Below are 25,716 nucleotides of genomic sequence, written 5' to 3' on the forward strand. Positions count from 1 at the left end.
TCCACTTCGTCATGTTCGATTCGCTCATCTCTAGTTAGGATACTATATCATCTTGGATTGCGCTAATAAGAATCACAATAGATAATCAATAATCAAAAATGAGGTGTGAAACATATAGCAGCTGAACACAAAAGCCCTGATACTAGGCAATCAACAATAAATACATAAAAGTGCAGCGCTTAAAAAGTTACAAATAATCATAAGAAAAATGAGTCAAAAAAATAGTCCATCCAAAAAGAAAAGAAAAGTCCCAGAGGCTGTGATGAAACAAAAGAAATCCAAACAGTTGTCGTGTTACCAACCACTACTACAGAAGGCCTACCAGAAGGCATGACCCAATGTTAAGAGTGGTCATGAGCTTTTTTAACTAGTTGCCGACCGCAGATAGCCGAATGACGGATACACTGCGGCCGGCCAGTTCTGAGTGGACGTCATATGACGTCCTCCCAGAACGCGCTCTCCTGCGCGCCCCAGGGGGCGCGCACCAGGCGATCTCCGTGATCGCTGTGTCCTACGGACACAGCTGATCACGTGATGTGGTATAAGGCCAATCACAGGCATTGACATGCTGATCAGAGGGAAATGCAAGTGCCGGTTCTCGGCTGCACTTTCCTCACGCTGTCAGATCGTGAGGAAAGTACTGCCGAGAACCGGCAGTTGTCAGAGCGGGGATCGGCACCGATCATCAGGGCACTGATGATCAGTGCCCTGATGATCGGTGCCCAGCAGTGCCACCCGCAAGTTCCGCCCACCTGTGCCCAGCAGTGCGCCCACTAGCTCCGCCCACCTGTGCCCAGCAGATCACCCACCTGTGCCCAACAGTGCACCCACCTGTGCCACTCGGCAGTGTCACACACCTGTGCCCAGAAGTGCCACCTACCTGTGCCCAGCAGTGCCACCCACCTGTGCCCACCCACCTGTGCCCACCAGTGCCACCCACCTGTGCCCACCCACCAGTGCTGCCCACCAGTGCCACCCACCAGTGCAGCCCAGCAGTGCCGCCAGTCAGTGCCACCAGTCAGTGCCCAGGGGTTGTGCCAGTCAGTGCCGCCAGTCAGTGCCCAGCAGTGATGCCAGTCAGTGCCGTCTATCAGTACCCATCATCAGTGTCACCTATCAGTGCCGCCTATCAGTGCTGCATATTAGTGCCGCCTATCCGTGACACCTCATTAGTGCTGTCTATCAGTGCCGCCTATCCGTGCCACCTCAATAGTACTGCCTATCAGTGCCCTTTAGTGCTGCCTATAAGTGCCCATCAGTGCCGCCTATCAGTGCCCATCAGTGCTGCCTCATCAACGCACATCAGTGAAGGAGAAAAAATACCTGTTTGAAAAATTTTATAATAGAAACAAAGAAACTTTTTTTTTTTTTCAAATTTTTTGCACTTTTTTTATTTATAGCGCAAAAAGTAAAGTGCCCAGTGGCAATTAAATACCACCAAAAGAAAGCTCTATTTGTGAGAAAAAAATGATCAAAATTTCATATGGGTACAATGTTGCATGACCGCGCAATTGTCAATCAAAGTGCGGCAGCGCTGAAAGCTGAAAATTGGCCTGGTAAATAAGGGGGTATAAGTGCCTGGTAGGCAAGTGGTTAAACAATCCAGAAAGCCAGTCACTCGAACCTCCTCCAGATCACCAAAACAGCAGATAAGGATCTTCTAAACAATGGACCTTAATTAGTGTAGCTAAACCATTCAGGATAAGATGCAAAGAAAAACCGCTCCACATAGTGTAAAACCATAATCACATTTATTTAAAGTATGGTTGCACTCACATATAAGCAAACATCATTAAGCATTGATTGGCAAAAAAATCCAAAATTTCCAGTTTCCAAAATGGCCACCGGCCGTTCGCGCATGCGCAGTAGCGTGTGTACGTGGCTCCACCCTACGTGTTTTGTCACAGGTAACGCCATCAGAGAACACATCTCCACTGCTCTAGAGTCCAGTGGCTGCGTGCTTTACACCACTGCATCTGACCCTTTGCATTGCACTTGGTGATGTAAGGCTTGGATGCAGCTGCTCGGCCATGGAAACCCATTCAATGAAGCTTTCTGTGCACTGTTGTTGTGCTAATTTGAAGGCCACGTAAAGTTTGGAGGTCTTTAGCTATTGACTCTGCAGACAGTTAGTGACTTCAGCATGTGCTGACCCCCCTCTGTCATTTCATGGCCTACCACTTGATGGCAGAGATGCTGTTGTTCCCAGTTGCTTCCATTTTGTTATAATACCACTTACAGTTGTCCAGTACAGTTGGAATATTTAGTAGCAAGGAAATTTCACGGATGGCCTTACTGCAGTCGGCAACCTATCACAGTACCAAGCTTGAATTCGCTGAGCTCCTGAGAGCGACCCATTGTTTCACAAATGTTTGTAGAAGCAGTCTGCATGTCTAGGTGCTTGATGTTATACACCTGTGGCCATGGAGGTGATTGGAACAGCTGAATCCAATGATTTCGAGGGGTGTACCAATACCTTTGGCAATATAGTGTATATATTTTTTTAGTTAGGACAATTGGTTCTCTGTCTTCAAGTTCCATGGTCCTGAAGAAGCTGGAAAAATGAAACGCGTCAACCTTTTGGAGGACATAATGCCATAGAGAACATTGTTGTTATATTAGGGCTGTCTAGCCATGTATTGGTTTTAAAATATACTTTTATTGGCTTATCTAATAAAATTTGTATTTTTATGAATATGAGTCTGTCTTATACTGTACCAGTAAAGTACCATAGTATCTTTGTGGTTTTTCTTGGTGTCCCCTCCCTTTATGGTCCTGACACTTTCTACCTCATCCTCAACATCTCAAACAAGAAATGTTTACACATGATCAGGATCATTATCTTGCAGGAAGTCAATGATCATGTGAGGAAATAATTCTGCTGATTCCTCATTGCTAGTTTACATGGCTATGGTGGGATTACTTTAAAAGGAGAAGCAGTAGTTGCAGACAATTGGCTCCTCTGCTCCTCGGAGGAGGAAGAAGAAGAGAAAGTCTTGATCAGCCACTAAACTACCTCTGCCTTTGGGAGCATAATATTTCTCTATCAGCAAGTGTCCCACTTATCATCAGTGACAGTGTCCCTCTTTCTTCTTAACAGATGTGTCTCTGGAACAGACAGCGCCAAACACAGACCCACACAAAAGGGTCTACGTATAAAATGTTTGCTGTGCGGATATGACAACCATCTGCACAATCATTGCCATATTTTTTCTAATATATGCAGGTTCTATGTCTTCGGTTCCACTCATCAGCCAAAATTCATTTTTTCCACAAATACCTCAATCAGGAAAAAAAGTATTGTGGCCATTAGATGGTGCTGATATAGGAACTACACATATTAGAGAAAGGATGCCAATTTTTGGTCCTCTTCACCTTAGAACGCAGTTTGGGAAACCTGCATTCCATGCCAGTTTCCAGCACCACACTCTTGACACCCTTTCTATCTGCAGCAGCTGTCAATGCAAAATGACACACCAAACTCAGGTCGCAAATGCAGTGTGTTTGCCTGCACTGGATTGTATGGTACAAAAGTGTCATGCGAGCCGGTTGCAGTGCATTTCCAATAGTAGTGCAAGCACTACTTTTGGTGCGGTGTGATTTTAGCCCATTTAAAAAGTAAAGGCTAAAATCGCACTGCACAGAACTGTGTGAATTGCACAAGAACGCACATCGCGGTCCTGTGCAATTCCCAGTGTGAACCAGCTGATTGTGCAGGTGTTTGTCACATCCACACAAAGAACATTTTTATACATGGTGTCCATAGTGTCCATGGTGTGCCTGAATACACCTGCTGCCTCCTGCAGCATGACTGTCTTAGTGAGGGAGAAGCTCTGTGTGGCTCATCTGGTTCCTATTTTGTGGGTCCACATGCCCCTGCCTCCACTGAGTTTTACACTTAACCCAGGACCCTTTCAGTGCTGATCCAAGCATTAACTGCATTGTTCCAAAGTGCCAGAGCACCAGTCTGTTACAATATACACCAATCAGCCATACCTTAATTACCACCCACCTAATATTGAGTAGGTCCCCCTTTTGCCACCAAAGCAGCCCTGAGCCCCCAAGGCTTGGAACCCAGTAGACCTCTGACGGTACGCTTCGATTTGGCACCAAGCTATCTGTAGGAGATCCTTTACGTTTTGTACATTGTGAGTTGGGGCCTTTATGGATCGGACATGTTTTTCCAACAGATCCCACAGATGCTCGATTGGATTGAGAACTGGAGAATTTGAAGACCAAGTCAACACCTCACACTTGGTGTGTTCCTCAAACCATTCTAAAGAGCAGCTAAAGAGCAACTATAAATGTTGCTGACACACACATAAAGCTAGGCCTAAAAAGGACTTTTGGGTCTCTGAATTATTAATCAGGGGTACACAAGAATATGTAGCCTACCACACTGCATTCCACAGTAATTTAGTGCAGTATAGCACATTATAGTAACTTACTCTCCCTAAACACAAATATGTGGCTCTCCCTAAATGTTTCCAACACACACAGACAAATGATTGCTGGGAGTCCGTTCTAATAGTGTGGAGGGCTGGAACAGTGTTTCTCAACCTTTTTTCGGTCAAGCACCCTTTAAAATTATGAATAATCTCAAGACACCCTTTAAATTTCTGCCCAGTCTCAAGGCACCCCAATTTAAAATGTAAAAAACTGTTCTACACACATCCAGTACACCCAATGTTAGAGGTGATTTGTTCTTCCAAAGCAAATACACCTTTGCACACTGGTGCCGACTAGTATTCCAGTTTGTCTCTCTGTTTCTTTTGCTCACTCTGCTAATGTGACCCCAGTGCAGATGGAGAGGGGCAGGAGAGGGCCAAACAAGGAACATGTGCATGCACCTAACGTCCTCCTTATCAACTAATGAGGTCATTAGTTGTTAGGATGCTGGCGGCTAGGTCATATAAGTGCACAATGAAAACCTGTGGCTTTCTATAACTAAAAAGGCAGGATTAAGCCACCTGCTGGCTTGTATACAATGTTTTTTTGGTATTTTGCCAAGGCACCCCTGAAGAAGCCTGAAGACACCCTGGTTGAAAAAGGCTGGGCTGGAATGTTGCAAATCCCCCATTATTGGCTATTCTAAGCCAGGTGACCTAAGTTCTAAGGCTATGGAGAGTGCATAATGATAATAAAGAATTTAGCCTAGTGAACTCTTGCATTAGTTTGCTGAGCCCATGGACCTCAAACATGCAATATTCACACAAACCTATGGTATTGCCAAACACTAACCTCTCCTACTGGAAGTAAAAGGAGAAGGAGCCTAGTGATGGTCTCACCTCTCTGTCACTCTGATTTTTCCTCCTATCGGCATGCTTTTTGTCAGCACATAAACTGATTGGATCTTATGTTGCCTTTTATTCTCACATTTTAGCTATCATGTACAGGAACAGCAAGAGGCTGATACCAGGTCAAATTCAGGTATTTATACGCCTTGCATTGTAAAAAAATACATATATTGGTGCATTAAAAATTACAGAGCTGCATGACTTTGTGTATTTTATTTATGCCTAATGTTTCAATTTAAGTCTGGTGATGATGGCACAGGTAGTAATAACTGCTGTTTCTTGTTTGAAGAACAGGGAAAAAGAAAAAAAATTCATGTTGACTATGCCCTAAAAGTGCAGAGGGACGGAAATATCCTTTAATTTTTCTTATATTGCCACCATGTGGTCACTGTTTTAACTGCATTCACTTTTCTGTGTGTCCTCCACATTGTATTATGGGATTTCCTCCTTGCACATTGTAAGTTCCTGCTGTCCTTCCTGCAAGGCACACTTTGAAGTGGATAAGGAAATATTCCTTTTAGCCATTAAATATAACCATCTACCACATCATAATATAGTTGATGAACTGTCTACATGCAATAAATTAGTTTTAATGGATGCCAACTGTATGGTGAGTTCAGCTATATAAGGCGTGTGACCATATATCCCTCTGGAACTCTTTACACTGGTCTGTTGTGGATCAGGTTGATTTTCAAAGTCCTGCTTGCTGCATTTTTGGGGCAGGTTTGGTGTGGTAAAAAAACTAACCAAAAACGCACTTCACCTTGGAAATCAATGAAAAATGCTGCAAAAATTCATAAAAATTCACCCGTGGTGTGTTTTTGGTGCGGTTTTTGAGTTACATGTCATGTTAAAAACACACTGCAAACGCTGTAAAAACACAACATAAACGGATATGCACTTTTGCCACATTTTTGCCACAGATCACGGTGAAGGTAGCCTAAATAAGATGGGCCATAGTGATGGTCTTTGCTTTATTCAATCCCAACATAGAGGGTTCAGGAAGGGATAAATCATTATTACAACAATGGGAATCAGAAAAAGGCTTCTTGCACATGGACACCTTGGAAGGCTTTCAGGCATTTCTTTTTTACTGATCTAATTGCAGCCCATTGTTTTTAATTGGCATGTACACAAATGTGTGCTGCAAATACATCAGTAAAAAAAAAAAATCTGCATTGCTGAACAGTATTTTACATGCTTATGTGTGTATATGCACATATGTACGTACAGCACAACCCGAGAAAAGCTAGAAGAGTTTTTGTTTTTAAACGTTCTTTATTTAGGTGAGGGTTTTACAAAAGCATTAATATGAATGTCATTAGTTGAATAATATACAAAGAAAACACAGTGCATAGTACATCAGAAGACACAAGACAGTTGATCAGATTTGCTTAGCATAGTCACATGTGAGACAACAACACGTAGAGTTGGGACTGTAAATGTATCTCCCGAGGTATAAAACAAGAATAGATATCAGTACATAAAAGTAATATTTTATTATTTACATATATTAGTATCACAAATACACATCATAAAAATCATAAAAATGAATGTAGCTTGGAATATAACAACATAAATGTTCAAAAGATCCTAGTCTTAAACGGTTGCCGCGTTTCGCAGAAAAAATGCTTCCTCAGGGCCTTGGATCTCAATTGTACAAAAACTAGGACAAAATGTATATACAGTATCTCCCATTGTAGCAAAGTGTCATTTCTTCAGTGTTGTCACATGAAAAGATGGAATAAAATATTTACAAAAATGTGAGGGGTGTACTCACTTCTGGGAGATACTGTATATATATTGTATTATAGTTTTTGTACAAACAAGATCCAAGGCCCCGAAGATGCATTTTTTTCCGGGAAACACGTCGGCCATTTAAGACTAGGATCTATTGAACAGTTATATGGTTATATTCCACGCAACATTATTAATTTTATTAGTTTTTTTATGATGTGTATTTGTGATACTAATATATGTGAAAAATAAAATATTGCTTTTATGTAATGATATCTGTTCTTGTTTTATACCTCGGGAGGTACATCTACAGTCCCAACTCTAAGTGCTGCTGTCTCACGTAAATGTTGAGGGGTGGTACCTCCAGAGGGAGTATTAATCCTATACCCATCCTCCAAATATGCTTTTTGGTTAGCATAGTCACATACAGCATAATGACACATGGAATAAGGAAAACAGGTAACTGCATCGGCATAATATGTTTGACAAAACTGCTCATCTCTTATACATTAGAGAATTTAGAGGGAACCCTGATGGATTCTCTGGGACTTAGGATGGGGGGGGGGGGGGTAAGACCAGGGAATGGACAGAGGTAAGGAGTGAGCCAAGAAGAGTGATCCAAGAAGAGCAGGAGCTTATAGCTAAAAATCAAAATAGGGAAAAAGATGAACAAAGCACAGAGTACATACAGTAATCTCAGAAAATATAATCCAAAATGTATAATTGTACATTAAACTACACACACATATATATATATATATATATATATATATATATATATATATATATATATATATATATATATATATATATATATATCTGTCCAAAAACAGCATTAAAATGTTTTTGGACAGGAATATATGTTGTTTAGTGTGAAATGATAAATTTTGGGTTCTATTTTTTTAGATTATGTAGTCTATGTGCTTTGTTCATTTTTGTTCAACAATGACAGACTATCTGTAAAGGCATAGATGGTCCCATGAAATGCGTAGATGGTTTATGTTATTGCAATCATCTTACTTCATGCCTTTCCACTGGCTTTTAACCTTCTTATTGTAAGCCTTATTGGTAGTTTTATACATTATGTTTGTAATACAATTTGGTGGGTTTTAACTATATTCTATTGTTCTATCATACATTTACTCTCAATAGTATATATAACTTTTTTGTTTCATTATCCGTTGTTACTGTAGCACAGACCAGGGACTGGTCTGCTGTTTGACTCCAGGTTCTATTCCCTGATAGGCACACGGCAGCCAGGCACATGGTAGTTCACATTCACTCAACTCAGAAAACAGGCCGTGCTTGTCTTTTTGCTGATTAAAACTTGGGTTGGGTGAGGGTGAACCTTGGGATACTCCAAAAAATTGTAACAAAACTGTAATGGAGGACTCTAAATCTAGTCTGCTTCTTCAGGGTGAGAACCACCCTTTTGATTGTGAAGTGAAATTAGATTTCAAACAGGAACTCCTCAACAGGAGTATGATCTTGGGTATACTGCTGTAAGCTCTTCCAAATAGGTCAAAGAGAAGTCTCTGGAATCCACATGGCAGGTACTCACTGTGCCATGTATACTGTGTTGCCACCTGCAGTACCCTTGAGCTTCTGTACTTGTTACCTGTGTCCTGGATCCTCAAACGAGATGTTTGCATGCTTTCAGTTGGCTAGACAAGCAGGAGCCAGGACCTCGAAAGGATTTCTTTGGTGTTGCAAGTAGCCTTCATGAGATACCACAGTTCTCAGGCTAGGTCTTACTCCCCCAGGAAAAAAATGAAACTGTTCCAGGCACCAGCCTATTTATATCCTTCTAAGCCCCCTGCTGGTCACTCACTCCCCTGACTAGGGTCAAAGCTCTTCTGCCCACTTTATCCCAGAATTCAGTGGGATGCAGGGGAAAGCAGCTGAGCCTGCACCAGCAGAACCTAGAACAGGCACAAACAAGTGATAACTGCCCCCCATGATTACAGGGAGGCCGAAAACTAAATTTACCTTACACTTATAGCCTACTGAGGGGAGTTAAATTACTATTATTGGATGATGCCCTTGGGAGACTATACTGTATATGTGTAGCAGGGTTGCAGCGATCACCCCCCCCTCACTTGCTCTCCCCACTGGCATATGACAGGAGCAGAGTGCCGAGGAAAGATTTTGCTGCCCTCCCCCTCAGCTGTCAGAGTGGGGACCGACCATGCAGGGACAGAGAGAGCACGGCTATGGGCTTCCCCCCACTCCTCCTCGTGCTGCGGCATGGGCAAGGGAACTGTCAAGAGAGCCACCCACTCTGTTTCTTCCCCCTCCTTCCAATTGGCCAGGGGGAAGAACCAATCAGGAAGGCAGAGAGGAGGAAGATGGAACATGTAGTCCCACAGATGACTGCTCCACTCAAAAAGATTTGGAGTGAATTAAAGTCTTCAGCATGCTGTGAGGGGCCCGCGGGGGGGATAACAAGGCTTCCTGGCCAAAAGGAACAGGCTGGCGAGAGAGAGACCCATGAGAGGGAGAGCCTGGCTGCCGAGTGATCATGGAGAGTGGGGAGAGAACCACGCTCCCTCCCAGCACTATCAGAGATAGAGAAGCAAGGAGAAGCCGCTGACCTTGCCATCTTGTTCAGCGGGTGAGCCAAGCCTATTTGCTAGTTAACATTTTATTTGCCTAAAATGTCTCTTTTCCCAGCGCATTGAAGGAGACAACACTCAGGTTAAGACCTAAATGGAAAGTCCTTGTCCCTTCTACCTTCCTTTTGTATCAATCCTGTCAGGGGTGATCACCTACATCACTGTCTACTTGTGCACCAACTGGGCCCCAGCAAGCTGCAAAAGAATCCTCACTGCATTTAAGGGGACATTGACTACCTTGTTCAAAAAGCTCTTTTACTTCAGATTTAAACCTTGCCGTCACACTCTGAGAGCTCCAAGTGAGCTAGTCTCATTGTTGTTAGTCCTTGTCGCTCACTGGGGTTGACACCACCTCAGGTCAGAGGCATTGGGTAAATTCCTGAAAAGCAGACCTGCTATCATTGATTGAGCTTCTGTTATAGGTACTTTTTCCTTGTTTAAAATTGCTACGAGTAAATATTGCTATTCTAATTATCATTATCAGCTTGTAGTGTCCAGCCAAATTTACATTGATGTATGATATAAATCTCATACTAGTTTACTCTAAACAGGTGTTCCTGAGAGTCTGAGGGTGTTCTTGAAGTGGCTCCTTTGGGGGTAGTGTAGCAAACTTGCTCATCAGAGTTGGACACGGAGTTCCCCTTTTTTATTAGAAGTATTCCTCAATCCTTTATTCTCCTTCCCCCTCCCTTCCTGAGAGGCACAGTGACGCATGGTGGACTGGTATGGGTCAACAGCAGGTTAAGGCATCCTTAGTTTGGTGCCGAGCAGTCTGCGAAAGTGTAGCCTTCCTCACCTAAGTCATGATAAGGCCAGTGTTCCTCAGAGAATTGGGAAGCACTGACCCTAGAACCAGTGTAGGCTCACACATCATAAAACAGATAAGGCAGCTTCTCCCAGGAATTGAAAGAGATTGTAACCTCATAAAACCTAACAGTTAAAGGTAACAGAATGAAATGAACATTCCTCAAGTCAGGTTTTCCCCTATGTTTCATGTCATGGATTATGACAGATGTTGGTTCTAATTCAGAGTTCGCCCGACTGACCCCTCCCAAAACACCAAAACAGCGTTTTGGCCAATATTCAGAGCCCCCCCCCCCCCCTGCAGGGGGACTTTAAAAGACAGGCTGGCAAGCCTAAAGAGTTAAGCTAAACACATCTCCTAATTTTAACATCGTAACAGCAGGAGATCAAAGACCCTTTGCGCTCTGCAACTTGGATTTGCTTACCTTAAGGCTTAACATGGCAAGTAACTTAACCTTTTAACGTCTTCCTGTTATCTCTTTGCTGTGCTGGGCTGTTTCCTAATTTTTATATAAATATATATATCTAGTTACATTTTCTTTGTAAATATTTTATTGCACCTGTTTGACTCTTTTAGTAATAAATCTTTCTTTCTGAAAGTGTTAAACTGTTTCTAAGCGCTTTCTTGCAATTCACGAATTCCTGCCTTTTGAAGAGACGCTACTGTGTTTGTTTAATCCTCTGCCCAATCGGCCTGCAGTGACCGTATTGGACAAGCGACTTTTCAACCATTACAGTGTATATTTGGTAAAGAGAGTTTCTCCTTTCTCTGTACAAAAAGGGGTGGTGGCAGTGAAGGGTTAGTTGTGTAATTAACCCGACCCAGTAACAAGCGCATTCAGGCTGCCGGTGCGTCGATTGTGTTCCATTAGCTGGACAATCGTTGTGCGGGGCGCAGCTGAGTGTGGCATTGTTACGCACGTCACATTGCAGTTTTAGATTGGCCGGTCCTTTGGTCACGAGTTGGTGAGAAGGTCTGGGGTCTGACGCCGCGGGCGTGACGTATTATTGTTGGTCGCGGTCGTACAATTGTCACATGTTGAGGGTGGCGATCGGGCGACCGTGACAGGTAGCACTACATATACTACCTCACCTGGACTTTTTTTTTAGTATTTGCTTCTTTTTTTTTTTCAACCGTTTAATACAGCACCATTGTTACTTGGGAAATGTTTAACCTACACTGTGAACACTCTCCTGGGGCAAAGGGAGGGGGTTTGGTTTGGGAAACCATTTGGATGAGAAGCAAGCATGGCAGCATGGCCTGAAAGCAAAATGTGCAGTTTAGGTAAGTGTGGCACAAAGCTACATGTCTGGAAGTGTGTACAGAGCTGTTTTGCAAGGTAATGACTGGGGAATGCTTAGTGCATACTTTCAGTGTCCATGTAACTATACTCTTAATAACAACCTCATATTGTAGCAAGTGGATTATTTTTAAAATACATTTGTGATATATATTTGTATGTTTATTCTGAATAGAAAAAGCAAAGTCTTACATTTGACATTTCCTTAGGCCTAAAGGCAAAACTAACCTTTTCTTGTGAACACATACACAAATCCCTATATCTACCATCAAATTGCATGCACAAATTTCCCGGGCAAGGAGAATGCAGATGAGTTGGGCTGTTTTTTGCTCGCATGCCAGAGAATTGAAAATAACAATGGTTAATATGTTGCTGCTATTGGTATATTATCTACATTTTTACAATAAATGAAAAAATAACATAGAAACAAAGAAATTATGCAGCATTTAAAAAATTAGATTATGCTTTGTATTTTTTGTATTTCACTGTATATAATACTTAAAAAGGCAATTGACATCATGCAAGATCCATTTTAAGAGCAATCCTGCCATGAACGGCCACCATTCATGATGTGTAACTAGCATCAACCTGGGTACATGCATACCTCCCAAACGTCCCAGATTCTGGGGGATTGTCCCAAGATTTCAGCGGAATATGGCCTGTATCCTGGAACTATCACTACATACTGCTCACCGACTGTCTGCCACTACATACTGCTGTACCCTGCCACTACACATGGCTCAATGACCACCCTGTCACTACATACTGATCACTGACTACCTTGTCACTGCACCCCTGCTCATTCCATACTCTGTGCTGTACTTTACTTACTCCACACTGACCTCATTCTGTACTCTGCATGGTGCATTTCCTATTCCATAGCATCACATTCCGTACTCTGCACTGCATGTTCCCTATTCCACTCCACCTCATTGTGTACTCTGCGCTTTGCATTCCCTACTCCACACCACTTGTCACGGTTCATCCACACGCCACGCTCACAGCGACTAGCTAACCGAGGCGTGCACGTGTGGCAGTGACTTGGGGTAAAAGGGAATAAGAGGGACGTAATCTGAATATAACTAAGTATATAAGACCGGCCGTGATACATTTTCACAGCCCACACTACCTCTTGGCCACCACTGGAGGGAGACCACTCCAATCCAGCTGGCCGACCACACACTGGCAGATACGATCTTACATACAATCTGGTGCACTAATTAGGGTTGAGGAGCAGCCTAGCAATCACACACCATTCTAGGATTCCTCCAGCTAACCTCCAAGCCAGAACCCCGGTGTCAATCACTCTTCCACTGTCCACACACCCCCATACCAGACACACCACAAATGGTAGCTTGCCACCACCCAACAGTTTTACTGGCCTGCTGGGACACCACACACACACAGATCTCCATCTGGCAGACCTGTTACCTTTACAATCTGCATACAATCTGCCAACACACAGTGCAATTGCATACAGATAGGCAATGAACTTGAGCGAGCATTTAAAGACACTAAAATACAATACAATCTAATCTCTCCGGAGATATGAGCCTGCGCTTAAATACCCAGAAGTCACTTATTAATTTTATGATTTAATATCCCAAAGTGAGCAGTGCATAAAATATGTACAAAGTATAAAAAGTTACAGAAAATACAACAAATACAGGAAGACACACAATTGGCTATAAAATAAAAGGGAAATAAAAACAGAAATAAAACTTTTACCAAGATTTATCCCGTGACTGGAGCAAGTCAGAGAAAGTCAGCGATCCGTCAGTCAATAAGGACAGGTTCCATGCGAATCACCACGTCCATACCTCAAGTCCTCAATTTATGGGAATATGGACGTGGGCTGGACATGAGTCCTTGGCCAATCAACCCTGGGGGGTGTTTCCATTCCAGCCCACAGGATGTTCTGGGTGCTGAAATGCCTGAAGTCGATTGGACAAGGAACGTTTGAATCATCAAGTCAGGGATTTAATATCCGACACCAGCGCATCAGTCCGATCACGACGGTACCAATCACTGTACAGCTGTCGCAATCCGGTGCCACATAACCATTTCCTGCATTTTTCTGGCATTCTACATAGGCTACAAATACGGTTTTTACATGCAGATGTAGCCCACAGAGTGCCCAATCAGAAGGAAGCATTTTCATCTCTCTGCAACTAATATTTTAGCTTTTATGGGAGATGAAATCTATTCCTTTGATCTGTGCATATACTTTAAAGCTCCCCAGACAGATCGGAGCCCCCACTGTGTCATGAAGCTAAAACGTCTAGAGCTCCTTTCCTTCCAGATCTCAAATTAGTGACAAATCTTATTGGCACCCAGGTGTCACCTCCTTCCAGAGGAAGCTCTGTCCCTTTCAGATGCTAATGGATGAGCACATGTCTCTGAATACCTATGACTGAATATTTCTTTAACAAGGAATTAAACTAAATTTACAATTACATATTGCTACTGACCACATCTCAGTCCAATCACTTGAATCCCACATCTACACCACTTAATCTACACTACGTGTTCACTATTCCACACCACCTCATTTTGTACTCTGCACTGTGCATTCCCTATTCCACACCACCTCATTCCGTACTCTGCACTCCCTATTCCACACCACCTAATTCCGTACTCAGCACTGTGCACTCCCTATTCCACACCACCTCATTCCGTACTCTGCACTGTGCATTCCCTATTCCACACCACCTCATTCCGTACTCTGCACTCCCTATTCCACACCACCTAATTCCGTACTCTGCACTGTGCATTTCAGTGTAGTGGCAGGCTGGAGCAGTATAGAGACAGGCTGGGGCAGTGTAGTGGAAGGCGGGGCAGTGTAGTGGAAGGCTGGGGCAGTGTAGTGGAAGGCTGGGGCAGTGTAGTGGAAGGCTGGGGCAGTGTAGTGGAAGGCTGGGGCAGTGTAGTGGAAGGCTGGGGCAGTGTAGTGGAAGGCTGGGGCAGTGTAGTGGCAGGCTGGGGCAGTGTAGTGGCAGGCTGGGGCAGTGTAGTGACATGCTGAGGCAGTGTAGTGGAAGGCGGGGCAGTGTATTGGCAATCTGGGGCAGTGTAGTGGTAGGCTGGGGCAGTGTAGTGGCAGGCGGGGCAGTGTAGTGGAAGGCTGGGGCAGTGTAGTGACAGGATGGGGCAGTGTAGTGACAGGCGGGGGCAGTGTAGTGACAGGCGGGGGCAGTGTAGTGGAAGGCGGAGCAGTGTAGTGACAGGCTGGGGCAGTGTAGTGACAGGCTGGGGCAGTGTAGTGACAGGCTGGGGCAGTGTAGTGAAAGGCGGGGCAGTGTAGTGGAAGGCTGGGGCAGTGTAGTGGAAGGCTGGGGCAGTGTAGTGGAGGGAGGGGGCAGTGTAGTGGAAAGTGGGGCAGTGTAGTGGAAGGCTGGGGCAGTGTAGTGGCAGGCTGGGGCAGTGTATTGGCAATCTGGGGCAGTGTAGTGGAAGGCGGGGCAGTGTAGTGGAAGGCGGGGCAGTGTAGTGGAAGGCGGGGCAGTGTAGTGGAAGGCTGGGGCAGTGTAGTGACAGGATGGGGCAGTGTAGTGACAGGATGGGGCAGTGTAGTGACAGGATGGGGCAGTGTAGTGACAGGATGGGGCAGTGTAGTGACAGGATGGGGCAGTGTAGTGACAGGCGGGGCAGTTGAGTGGAAGGCGGGGCAGTTGAGTGGAAGGCGGGGCAGTATAGTGACAGGCTGGGGCAGTGTAGTGACAGGCTGGGGCAGTGTAGTGGAAGGCGGGGCAGTGTAGTGGCAATCTGGAGCAGTGTATTGGTAGGCTGGGGCAGTGTAGTGAAAGGCAGGGCAGTGTAGTGGAAGGCTGGGGCAGTGTAGTGGAAGGCTGGGGCAGTGTAGTGGAAGGCTGGGGCAGTGTAGTGGAAGGCTGGGGCAGTGTAGTGGAGGGAGGGGGCAGTGTAGTGGAAAGTGGGGCAGTGTAGTGGAAGGCTGGGGCAGTGTAGTGGCAGGCTGGGGCAGTGAAGTGGTAGGCTGGGGCGAAGTGACAGACTGGTGCAGTGTAGTGGAAGGCTAGTGCAGTGTAGTAGAAGGCTGGGGCAGTGAAGTGGCAGGCTGGGGCGAAGTGACAGGCTGGTGCTGTGTAGTGGAAGGCTGGTGCTGTGTAGTGGAAGGCTGGTGCAGTGAAGTGGTAGGCTGGGGCAGTGTAGTGGAAGGCGGGGCAGTGTAGTGGAAGTCTGGGGCAGTGTAGTAGAAGGCTGGGGCAGTGAAGTGGCAGGCTGGGGCGAAGTGGCAGGCTGGTGCAGTGTAGTGGAAGGCTGGGGCAGTGTAGTGGAAGGCTGGTACAGTAAAGTGGCAGGCTGGGGCGAAGTGACAGGCTGGGACAGTGAAGTGGTAGGCTGGGGCGAAGTGACAGGTTGGTGCAGTGTAGTGGAAGGCTAGTGCAGTGTAGTAGAAGGCTGGGGCAGTGAAGTGGCAGGCTGGGGCGAAGTGACAGGCTGGGACAGTGAAGTGGTAGGCTGGGGCGAAGTGACAGGTTGGTGCAGTGTAGTGGAAGGCTAGTGCAGTGTAGTAGAAGGCTGGGGCAGTGAAGTGGCAGGCTGGGACGAAGTGGCAGGCTGGTGCAGTGTAGTGGAAGGCTGGGGCAGTGAAGTGTTAGGCTGGGGCAGTGCAGTGGCAGGCTGGGGCGAAGTGACAGGCTGGGGCAGTATGTAATGACAGTGTGCTCAGTCACTTACAGTACAGCATGGTTTGGGTTGAAGACTTCCCGTTGTTTGGTTACTGTATCCACTTCTCTTCCTGAGTGTCGGTGTCTGTGGGAGGAGTGGAGGCAGCAGCTACACCCCCGGCCCCGCCCACCAACTCTCAGCTGCCTCAAAAGACAGTGAAGATCACTGAGGGATAGCGACCTGTATTAGATGACAGAGGAGAGATACAGGCAGGTCTCTCCCTTCCCTCTCTAACCTGATAATAAACTGGTCAGTACATCTACTATGTGTACAAAGCTGCAGAGAGAAAGTGAAGCTGTTTGAAGTTTGAAATCATTCAGCAGACAAGTAGAGTGTCCAGGGAGGAGGAGGGCAGCACTTAGCTTTGTGGGGGGGCGCAACTGGAATTTGGGTGGGCTTAGTCCACTCCAGCACCCCCCTAGATCTGGCCCTGGGTCTTGTACTCACGATAGGGACCCAGGACTCCCAGTTCCCAATCAACTGATTGCTGTGATAACCTCTGCTTGGCTATCACAAAGGTCAGTCACTGTGCAGCATGCCCATGTGCTATCCTTCTCTTCTGAATGGAGACAAATATATACTTTATATCTTTCTCTACTTGCAGGACAGAAAGATGTAAACAAACAAAAGTGTGTAAAAAATAATAATAAAAGAAAAAAATAGCTAGATGGAGGTTTGATGTAGGTCAGTGTCAGGGTCACTGTTAGGGTCAAAGGTCAGGGCCAGTATATTTTGGGTAGGATTTTTTTTACAACTAATTTACACATGTGATATCACCGTGATTGCCAGGAGCAGGAGAAATTATTTTGGGTTGTTCTTGGTGGCAAATTATGATAGCAAGAAATACACAACTAAATAAAAATATATATTTTGGGCCAGTTTTCCTTTGATAATACAATTAAAAAATTAGGAAATATCCATTGCCATTTACCAATAGAAATCCTAATTTGTCCTGAAAAAAACAAGTAGTTGCAATGATATGTACAGTGTCACTAACATGTCAAAGTTGCAAAATTGTGTTCAGGCATTAAAATGGTAGTAAAGTAAAAAAAAAAAAAAAAAAAAAAAAAAAAAAAGAAGAAGAGGGTCTCCCTGCAACGTTAAGCCATAATGTGCTAGTATGCACATTATGTCAGACTTCCCTTTAGAACGGATACTCCAGCAGCACTCCGTCACCGCTGACAGGGATTCCATCTTCACACGGTCTTCTTCCGGGTTCGCAGGGTCCAGCCATTTTATTGGCTGAGCCGGGATGACATCATTCTAGTGCAGTGATGGCGAACCTTTTTGAGCCCGAGTGCCCAAAACTGCTACACAAAACCATCTTTTTTTTTCAGAGTGCCAACACTGCAATTAACCACTTGCCTACCAGGCACTTCTACCCCCTTCCTGCCCAGACCAATTTTCAGCTTTCAGTGCTGTTGCACTTGACAATGACAATTGTGCGGTCATGCAACACTCATTTTTTCACACAAATAGAGCTTTTTTGGTGGTATTTAATCACCACTGGGTGTTTTATTTTTTGCACTATAAATGAAAAAAGAGCAAAAAATTTAAAAACATAAAAGGTTTTCTTTGCTTCTATTATAAAATTTTGCAAACAGGTAATATTTCTTCTTTGATGTGCGTTGGTGAGGCTGCACTAATAGGCAGCACTGATGGGCATTGATGAGGCAGCACAGATAGGTAGCACTGATGAGGCGGCACTGGTGGGCATTGATGAGGAGGCACTGATGATGCACTGATATGCAGCAATGATGGGCACTGATAAGTGGCACTGACTGATAGCACCAACTGGAGGCACTGACAGACGGCACTGATCGGCGGCACTGCTGGGCATCATTGATTGGTGGCACTGATGGGCAGCACTGATGGGCAACACTGCTGGGCACTGAGAGGTGGCACTGCTGGGCAGCACTGACAGGCAACACTGCTGGGCACTGATGGGTGACACTTCTGGGCACTGATGGATGACACTGCAAGCAGTTAATCTCACCTCTGGCAGTGTCGGTGTGGCTTCCAACCCAGCAGCTCATTCCCATCCACGCTGAACACATCGCCCCTGGCCCCAGAGCAGTGTGGGAGCCTCTTCCTCTCTTCCCGCACATCCCCGGCTACATCACCCCTGGTGCCAGATCCGCATAGGAGCCGTTTCCTCTCATCCACACCCACCCTGGCCCCAGAGACATGTGGAAGATGTAGTTTGATGGGGGTCCAGTGTGGACGAGATCTGGATGGCCGGTCCGTGTGCGCTCATCTTCCTCTTCTTCCTGGCGTGCCCACTGAGATGGCTCTGCGTGCCACCTCTGGCACGCGTGCCATAGGTTCACCATCACTGTTCTAGTGCATGCACGTGGAGCCCAGCATGCGCCAATGACTGCACAGGGTGCTGCTCACTGGGATAACTCCAAAACAGTACACATTTAGGAGGTATGCATCTTATGTATTACTTGCCGACACCCGGTGATCGGCGAGTGTCTCCGACGGGGGAGAGATCTGTTTTATAAACAACACAGATCTCTCCCGTCAGCTCCTGCACACTGCTTTGTATGGCTCTGCATAGCACAGCCATATAAAGCAGTGTGCTTACAGTGTAAAGCACTCACACAGCACACAGTTAACCCTGGCTCACATATATGCGGCCCTGCGGGCCGTGTTTGGCATGGGCACGAGAGCCCATTGATTTGAATGGACTCTTGTGTCCCATGACACACAGGGAAGAAGTCACCTGCACTTCTTCTGAAAACGCAGCCCGCACGGAAACCTCAGTTCCCAGTACGGCTGCGTTTTCCAGTGCGGGCGGTGTCCCATTAGAATTAATGGCACCTGCCCGCGGGTCCATATTCCTCTGTGCAGGTGGTGCGGCTGCACGGATTTTCATGCGGATCCGCAGCCGCACCACGTGCACAGATGTGAACCTAGCCTTAATCCTTTGATCACCCCAGATGTTAACCCCTTCCTGCCCAGTGTCATTAGTACAGTGTCAGTGCTTTTTATTAGCACTGATCACTGTATTGGTGTCACTGTGGATGTCAGTGACACCAAGTCAGTTCTCCCCATTGTCAGAATGCCCACTGCAGTCCCGCTATAAGTCGCTGATCACCGCCATTACTAGTAAAAGAAATAAAAAAATTCCTATATATATATATATATATATATATATATATATATCACCATTTGTATACACTATAACCTTCATGTAAACCTGAGTGTCAGGCGGTAGAGTTCTCTGACCACATTATGCTGTCTGTGATTTTGAATGTTTCAGATGAGCCACCGAAAGGAAGGGGTATCTGGAGGATGAAGCCAGCCCTGCTGGACGATGAGGAAGTGAGACATCTTTCGAGGAATTTTTCCAGGCTCAGGCAACCATCCTGGATTTCTGCAGTAGTAAGTCAGAGTGGTGGGAGCTTACTAAAGTGCAGATGAGCAGGTTTTTCAAGGTCATAGGAAAAAAGAAACAGCTTGATAGGTACATTACCTACCAGCAGCCGCAGAGGAAGCTCAATCACCTTGTCTCCAGTGGTGGAGATTCTAGGGCAGTGATGGCGAACCTTTTTGAGCCCGAGTGCCCAAAACTGCTACACAAAACCATCTTTTTTTTTCCAGAGTGCCAACACTGCAATTAACCACTTGCCTACCAGGCACTTCTACCCCCTTCCTGCCCAGACCAATTTTCAGCTTTCAGTGCTGTTGCACTTGACAATGACAATTGTGCGGTCATGCAACACTCATTTTTTCACACAAATAGAGCTTTTTTGGTGGTATTTAATCACCACTGGGTGTTTTATTTTTTGCACTATAAATGAAAAAAGAGCAAAAAATTTAAAAACATAAAAGGTTTTCTTTGCTTCTATTATAAAATTTTGCAAACAGGTAATATTTCTTCTTTGATGTGCGTTGGTGAGGCTGCACTAATAGGCAGCACTGATGGGCATTGATGAGGCAGCACAGATAGGTAGCACTGATGAGGCGGCACTGGTGGGCATTGATGAGGAGGCACTGATGATGCACTGATATGCAGCAATGATGGGCACTGATAAGCGGCACTGACTGATAGCACCAACTGGAGGCACTGACAGACGGCACTGATCGGCGGCACTGCTGGGCATCATTGATTGGTGGCACTGATGGGCAGCACTGATGGGCAACACTGCTGGGCAACACTGCTGGGCACTGAGAGGTGGCACTGCTGGGCAGCACTGACAGGCAACACTGCTGGGCACTGATGGGTGACACTTCTGGGCACTGATGGATGACACTGCAAGCAGTTAATCTCACCTCTGGCAGTGTCGGTGTGGCTTCCAACCCAGCAGCTCATTCCCATCCACGCTGAACACATCGCCCCTGGCCCCAGAGCAGTGTGGGAGCCTCTTCCTCTCTTCCCGCACATCCCCGGCTACATCACCCCTGGTGCCAGATCCGCACAGGAGCCGTTTCCTCTCATCCACACCCACCCTGGCCCCAGAGACATGTGGAAGATGTAGTTTGATGGGGGTCCAGTGTGGACGAGATCTGGATGGCCGGTCTGTGTGCGCTCATCTTCCTCTTCTTCCTGGCGTGCCCACTGAGATGGCTCTGCGTGCCACCTCTGGCACGCGTGCCATAGGTTCACCATCACTGTTCTAGGGCAATCTCAGAGGTAAAGCTTCTCCTTAGGAAGTACCAGTACGACCGGCACGCTTCTTTGGTTCTGGAGAGGGATTATGGGAAGTACCACTCGCCTGACTCTTACCAGAACTGTGTAGCCCTGTTTTGGGGGGGGTTATATGAAATGGCCCACACCAAACAAGCTATGGCGCTAACCTGTATATGAGTAGACAATCCTGAGCCTTCGCTATATGGAAGAGGGGGGTTGTGATAATACAAATGGCAGTGCCTCCACCTAGAACAGGGATCCTGCAATTGAGGAGACTCACCCCTTTCTAGGAATGTAACAGGTAGACAACTTAAAGTAACTATACATAGCAGTATTAATGCACCCAGCTTATATTTCTAACATGAAAACATGTCACCACACCTGTATGAGATTAATGCAAAGTTTATATAAAGCAGCCACATAAAACAGGATGCATAAGAATAACATTCAGGAATTACAATTTAGCATAAATTGGGAGGTTGCAATTATACCCGGGTATATGTGCATGTAGTATACAGAATACCTCCAACCATGGGTTATAGCGCAGTCCGGTTGCAGGGGCCCCTGGAGAGGTGAGAGTCAATAAGATGCACGCTTCCACTTTAGATGCTGTGATGGCGTCCAAGTAACATGCGGATGATTGCACTGCTTGTCTGAAGATCAGCGATGCATCACCTAAAAGAATAAAATGCCCTATCTATCCTCACTCTTAGTCCCTATCCCTAAACTGGGCTGTCACTGCAACCGGGCCTCTATCTGTCTAAGTGGCCGTCAGATGCCTAACCTACCTCTAGCCTAATCTTATCCAACGCTCCCTATGCTAATCCTAGCTAAAGAGAGATCCAGACCAATAAGGCTCTTTAAGCAAAGAGGCTGCAAAGATACACTGCAATTAACAGAAAGTTCACCTGACAGTCTTATGCAGGTGAAAACACTGATCTATATATGACAACTATAAGGATTCTGCAGTGTGTAAATAGAATAATGATAATGAACCACAAATCTCTCTTACAGAGATATTAGAGTTCCAATACAGAAGTTGAAATATAACAGAGGCAGACCTAATCTGCTTCAGTAACAACTAGATATATAGCAGCCTTGTTAATCTGGATCATTACTCACAGAATCACCATACAGTTCTCCCCAGATACATAGCACATGGCAGGCTGGTACCCTCTGCCTGATACTTCCTGGAAAAACAAACTATATAACATCCTGGGGTTTCTTGACCTCCTTGTAGGGGCAGGAAGCACACCTAGGGACTTGTCTGTAATGGGACCTCTATGGTAGTGGCTGTATATGAACATAAACAAACCACAACTAGTGTATAAAATAACAGTTCCCTACAACTGCAAACAAAGCGCTGCGGTTAAGACATCATCGGCCTAAGAGGCAGTACGGGTTCCTGGACGAAATCCAGGTCAGGGATCTTGGAGGTCTCAAGGTCCTTTTACAAGGCCGAAGGCCGGGGCGCCCCGGCTGAGGTGGGATCCCGGTCCACAGCGCCCGCCCCACTGGGGAGGTGGAGCATGAGCGCATGCGGCAGGACCCAATAGATGGTGAACTATGCCTAGGCAGGGTGAAGCTAGAGGAAATTCTGGAGGTCCGCAGCGGTCCTGATGTGCAAATCGGTCGTCCGAACTGGGTACAGGGGCGAAAGACTAATCGAACCATCTAGTAGCTGGTTCCCGCTGAAATTTCCCTCAGGATAGCTGGCGCTCGGGGCTAACCCAGTTTTATCTGGTAAAGTGAAGGATTAGAGGTCTTGGGGCTGAAACAATCTCAACCTATTCTCAAACTAAGGGTAAGAATCTCGGCTCGGTGGCCTGGAGCCACTAAGCAGAACTGGTGCTGTGTGATGAACCGAACGCCGAGTTAAGGCGCTCGATGCCTACGCTCATCAGACCCCAGAAAAGGTGTTGGTTAACATAGACAGCAGGATAGTGGCCATGGAAGTCGGAATCTACTAAGGAGTGTGTAGCAACTCACCTGCCGGTTCAACTAGCCCTGAAAATGGATGGCGCTGGAGCGTCAGGCCCATACCCGGCCATCACCGGCGCTGGGAGCGAGTTCACCCGGGGGCTAGACTGTGACGAGTAGAAGGGCCGCCGCGGTGAGAACGGAAGCCCCAGGTGAGGGCTGCAGATCTTGGTGGTAGTAGCAAATATTCAAATGAGAACGTTGAAGACCGTAGTGGAGAAGGGTTCCATGTGAACAGCAGTTGAACATGGGTTAGTCGGTCCTGAGAGATAGGCCAGCGCCGCTCAGAAGGGACGGGTGATGGCCGTCACCCTTGGCCGATCAAAAGGGAGAATCCCCGGGGAGAGTTCTCTTTTCTTTGTGAAGGGCAAGGCCCCCTGGAATGGGTTTGACCCGAGAGAGGGGCCCTAGCCTTGGAAAGCATTGTGGTTCTGGCGGCGTCCGGTGAGCTCTCGCTGGCCCTTGAAAACCTGGGGAAGAGGGTGTAAATCTCACACCAGGCTGTACACATATTCACGGCCGGTCTCCAAGGTGAACAGCCTCAGGCATGTTAGAACAATGTAGGTAAGGGAAGTCGGCAAGTCATATCCGTAACTTAGGGATAAGGCCTGGCTCTAAGGGCTGAGTCAGTCGGGCTGGGAGTGGAGGGCACCTGGGGCCGGGCAGTGGCGGTGACTCTGGACGTGCGTTGGGCCCTTCCCGTGGATCGCCCCATCAATCCTGATGTACTGACAGCCTTAAATGTCAGGACAGTACAAATATCCTCTTGGTGGCGATTTTTAGTGTGGCCTGTGCTAATAAATAGCACTCTCCCACTGCAGTTGACGTACATCTGCAAAGTGGATAGGTCAGAGACAGGAACCTGCTCAATAGGGACAGGGTGTCTAGCATAGGGAAAGGTTCCAGTGGAAGGGGGACAGAGAAGGGATTGTATGCTTGTGGCCGGATATCCTAAGCTGTTCACCCTAGGTTCACACCTAAGCATTTTCTGCAGCATTTTGCAGAAACATAGTACAGTCCACTTGACATGATTTCCTATGGGACATGTTCACACCTGTACGTTTTCACCCGGTGCGTTTTTTGGAAAGGGTCAGGGACTTTTTTAAATGCAAAACTATGCTTTTTTGGTTCTGTAGACCTCAATGGGAAGGCTGCAGAAAAGCATGTATTGCATTTTTGATGTGGTTTTGCCATGTTTTTGATGCATTTTACATTTAAAATCTGCTTAGCAACAAGAGAAAAAAAATGTAAAAACCCTCCGCAAAACGCATCAAAAACATGTAAAAAATGCAAGAGCAAAAACACAATGCAGAAACGCATCAAACGCAACCTGCATAGGTGTGAGCCTAGCCTTATACTGTCTTCTGTAATGCTGAGACTGTTTTTAAGACCTTCTGTAAAGTACTGTTGTGCAGGGCTCAGCCGTGTTACACAGATCCTGTTACCACATTGGCAATACTTCCATGATAATAATTTTTACTGCATTCATTGCTCTCCATGTGCATTCTCATCACTCCGGGTACCAAACGCCTGGGCCCACCAACATGCCAATAACACACTTACTGTCCTAGGGTGACCACAGGTACTCATGTACTCTATTTACAACATAGGGAGGCAACGTTGTCAACCTAGGCAAATATCTACCCTCACCGTATTCATTGCATAGAGGGTGTGCTTTGAAATTCACAAAAGATAAATTGGCAAGTGGATGGTTTGCAATTTCAGTTTAGTGCACATGAAGTTACATAGACACTGGATCTCTGACAGGACCCAAAGGTATGTGCTAAAAATCTACTTAACCCCTTGGGACAAGCACCTCCTGGCCCTTTAAAGGGTTTCAGATGCTACGAGGCAGGGCAGGGTTTCTGATCATTTGACCGCCGTGATTGGTTATCACAGCAGTCACATGATGGAAAAGCCCCTGATTGCAAGTAGAGATTGGGAGCTTTCTGTTAGACACCAATAACTGTCCTGGGAGAGCAGTTCTGTTTATCCTTAGCTACGCATACAGTGGGGCAAAAAAGTATTTAGTCAGCCACCAATTGTGCAAGTTCTTCCACTTAAAAAGATGAGAGAGGCCTGTAATTGGCATCATAGGTAGACCTCAACTATGAGAGACAAAATGAGAAAAAAAAATCCAGACAATCACATTGGCTGATTTGGAAAGAATTTTTTGCAAATTATGGTGGAAAATAAGTATTTGGTCACCTACAAACGAGCAAGATTTCTGGCTCTCAAAGACCTGTACCTTCTTTAAGAGGCTCCTCTGTCCTGCACTCATTACCTGTATCAATGGCACATGTTTGAACTTGTTATCAGTATAAAAGACACCTGTCCACAACCTCAAACAGTCACACTCCAAACTCCACTATGGTGAAGACCAAAGAGCGGTCGAAGGACACCAGAAACAAAATTGTAGACCTGCACCAGGCTGGGAGGACTGAATCTGCAATAGGCAAGCATCTTGGTGTGAACAAATCAACTGTGGGAGCAATAATTAGAAAATGGAAGACATACAAGAACACTGATAATCTGCCTCGATCTGGGGCTCCACGCAAGATCTCACCCCGTGGGGTCAAAATGATCACAAGAAGGGTGAGCAAAAATCCCAGGACCACACGGGGGGACCTAGTGAATGACCTGCAGAGAGCTGG

The 25,716-nt window shown here is 46.0% G+C and overlaps 1 pseudogene; it reads left to right on the plus strand.

Annotated features, from left to right (window-relative positions):
* Nucleotides 1-22,502: 22,502 nt before the first annotated feature.
* On the plus strand, nucleotides 22,503-23,609 carry LOC149451443 (28S ribosomal RNA; annotated as a pseudogene).
* The last annotated feature ends 2,107 nt before the right edge of the window (nucleotides 23,610-25,716 follow it).

Source organism: Staurois parvus, unplaced genomic scaffold, assembly GCF_062004578.1.
Source record: "Staurois parvus isolate SC_StPar_1 unplaced genomic scaffold, SC_StPar_1.0 ptg000538l, whole genome shotgun sequence".
Lineage (NCBI taxonomy): Eukaryota > Metazoa > Chordata > Amphibia > Anura > Ranidae > Staurois > Staurois parvus.